We start from the raw sequence: 3,672 nt of genomic DNA on the forward strand, positions 1-3,672 counted from the left end.
GAGAACTAGCTAGTTGAAAATAAATTCTTTAGACGGCTGCTGGGTGTAAATATTTAAAAACTGCAAAATAGTGAGTGTTGGGCAGGAAGACAGGTAGAATACGTCCCCATGAACGAAAATTGAAGCCCATTATATGACGGCCTCAGTGTGGTGAACTGTTAACCATAAAACAGCCGGCAGTTTTAGTCCCTAAGCATAAAATAAAGAAAGTTTTTAACCGTTTAGCAACGAAAAAAAGGTTAACCTTAAAATTTTACTGACTACAATTTGTCACGTCGAAAGTTTCAATATTGCCTGTTACTGAGGACCTCACGTGACTATTATAAACTCAAGGTAGCGTGGATGAACCCTATTTCAGCCTTTATTTTCCATTTTGGAAAAGTTCTTTCAGACCTAGACCGACAACTTAAAAAAAACTATTCTGAACTTTTGTAAAACCATCTGCATGTGTTTGATTGCTTCGAAATAAAAAAAAGAGAAAGGCGACAAAAAGTAAATACTGTATATCGGTATCTAATTATCTATAAATTATATTTACCTGTCATCGTGTAAGTAAGTCATAGCCACGGTTTTAATGCAAGTTTTAAGTTATTTGGAAAAAGTAAATGTATCAGCCGGTATAAGAATGTCTTGTCTTGTATCTTGCTCATCGCCGCAGGATTAAATTAGCTCAGTCGGTAAGCGCTTGACTGCAGAGCGGGAGGTCGCAGGTTCGATTCCCGGGGCCGGACCAATACTCAAGGTGTTAAATTAACTGAGAAATAAAGTACCTTCATTTGCCCTGTAAGCGGCTAGACCTTCGTGTGGCTTGGATGTCCATGTAAAATGACGTTCCTATCTCCAGCACTTTCGGGCTAAATACATTGACACTCACATAAAGTGCTTTTCTGGCCTTATACGGAAGTTCAGGAAAAAGTAGATCATGCAAATCAAGCGCTAGTTAACCTACTGTGATCAGGTGGGCCTTCTTCCCTTTTTCGTGTTTCCCGGAAAAGAGGGAAATTAAAACGCCTAATCAGATTAACTGCTTGTGGGAGTGGAGGGATAGGCCACGCAGTTTTCAAGGTTAATTGAGATTTCATTCTGGAATAATCCTCATTTTACCGGTTACATTGTATGCATGTTACATTCGCGTAATATTAATGTCACTGCACTCCATTCTTTGTGGTTCCTCACCAATGACTTCCTTTGCCAGTGATTCAGAAGCAACAGCGATGCAGACACGCTTTGGAGTTTAAAGAAAAATTAATATGAAAAATATAAAAATGATGATAATAAACAAAGGTAACAACGCGAATTTTAGTGGAAAAGGCTTTGTTTATAAGAATCTTGTAAGGTCGAATTATTTTTTGTTTCATTCACTAGAAATCCATCTTGCCCCTCAGGCTAAGCCAATCACAGCGTACAATTTGCCTCTTCCTCGTCAGCCTGTGAGTTCCTCCAGCCATTACAGTACTATACCAAGAAAGTTTTGTGCGATGCCTTCTTCGACAAAATAAGGAAACATTACGCCATTACGTTTCACGAAATTACAAATACATTAAATGGCCATTCAAGGAACAAAAAAAAAACCGACTGAGATTGGTAAAAATATTTCAGAGACCTAGCGTATAACGCAAGAAGAAGGCCGGAAGACGCAACCTGACGGTCTATGACTTCCGGTTTAATTGCCTCTCATTTAAAGATACATCTTAAGCAAACAACTCATAATCCAAGTGAAGGCAGGCGATAAGCGATGTCCTTCAAATTGTTAGACACATAAACTAGCCGGCGACTACTGGTGTGCGTGTCTTTAGCGAAATTTCATACTTTGTAACTTTAGTGACTGCTACCCGGCGACCTAATATCATCGACTGTCACTTTAGAATAATACCTTCGTTTATTTCACCTTAAAATATCTGAATAACAAAAGACAGTGTTTGTAAACACTTAATATCGGGCTGGTCACTAACCACTTTCTTGTGCTCCGCCTATTCCATCGCTTAAACATCTGCAATCCAGCCAAGAACAATATAACTGGTCATCAAGTCTGTTGTAGTTACTAGTAGGAGCCTTAAGAACAGGTGTATCAGGCCTTCGATCGGATGACCATGGTGAGCCCTTGCCGTACCTCAACGATGACACTAAACTGAATTGTGTAAACAAATTATCAACAGCACAAGGAATCAGTAATAAAGAAGTTTCACCTGGAGAGCATAACTTGCATTCAAACTGGCTCGTTTTCGAAGACCCATAGGCAAAAAGATAACTCTTAAGACATCCGGCGCCGCGATATCAAAAATAATAAAACCTGCATTTTTTTACAATGTTATTTTAAAATGCTCTAGAATAAGTTTATTGGGATAGATTGACATCACAATATATTTTCATTAAAAAGAATTAAAATAATAAACTCGCGCAATTCACTTCTCGTATATGTTGTCAGTTCAGTGTCCTAAATTTCATCATTGCTCGGCACAAGAACCACATCAAAATAATTTCATCAAATTATATCATAGGAAAAGCTTTTGATTAGATCGTAATCGCATGGTCATAGTCTGTGAGATTTCACCAACGAACTGACGAGTTTATATAGGTTAGTTTACATACGAATATACAGTAAAATGCACTTCACACGTTTAACACTGGTTTTACATCTTAAACATGTTTTTACAAAGTCAGGTGGAAGTTTTTGGTTAAATGGCCGCATGCTCCTACTTGCCGATTTTACCCCAACTTAGTACGCTCCAACGACTCCAGAAAATTGCAGGATGTATTTAAAAGAGATGAATATTCAAGTGTCTTTACTATCTAATTACGTAACTCAGCAACTATTGTGATGTCGCTATCGCCAAAAAGGTTCTACCGGTTCCAATTCAACACAGAGTGAAAAAAGGTGAGAATTGAAGAGGCGAGTTTAACGAAGGATCTTATCGAGAAGATAATTAGAGCTACGGTGGTCGATCTATGAAGTCTGATGTCTGTTTTACTATACAACGCCGCTATTCGATTAAAATGCGCTATCTAACTTTATTACAGACCTCGTTGAAAATAATCGTTTAAAACTGAATGACATGCCCATTAGCTTCCTGTGAGATGAAGTAGAAAATTGCATTACTTGACTGGTATAAGGTTCAAGTGGTGAAAGACTTGTGATTTGAATTACCCATGTCTAATTCTGATGACAAAAGGTAAAATTTGTTCTTTCAACTTCCCTTCTTCAAACACGGAACTTAAAACATTCAAGGGTGACATGTGCGCTGCTGCATCTCTTGCCAAAATGACCGGATGGTTTTGGAATTTGTCAAAACAAGAATATCTACCCCAACAAAGCCATGTCTTATTCACTTAAATAAACGTTTGCTATTTCTTTTCTTTTTTTTTTTGTTATCATTGATGTAGCTGATATTTCACCATAGAGATAATTGCCTTGAGCTATTTTGTTCTTTTGAAAACTGCATTGTAACTAAGCATTAATGAGACAAATTTACGAAACAAAAGGAGCGTGCCGTTAAGCATGTATAAAAAGAGCACGAAAAATAGGATGCCAGATTACTGGACCGCGTTTTCAGCTAAATTCATCAAAGTGAAGTTCTCTTATATAATAGCCGAAAGCACGGCAATGGACGAAACAAAAACGTTAACAGTTCTGGCAAGCCATAGAGGAGAAGGAAATGAAACAGAGACCGGGAA

This window comes from Porites lutea, chromosome 2 (genome assembly GCF_958299795.1).
Source record: "Porites lutea chromosome 2, jaPorLute2.1, whole genome shotgun sequence".
Taxonomy (NCBI): Eukaryota; Metazoa; Cnidaria; class Anthozoa; order Scleractinia; family Poritidae; genus Porites; species Porites lutea.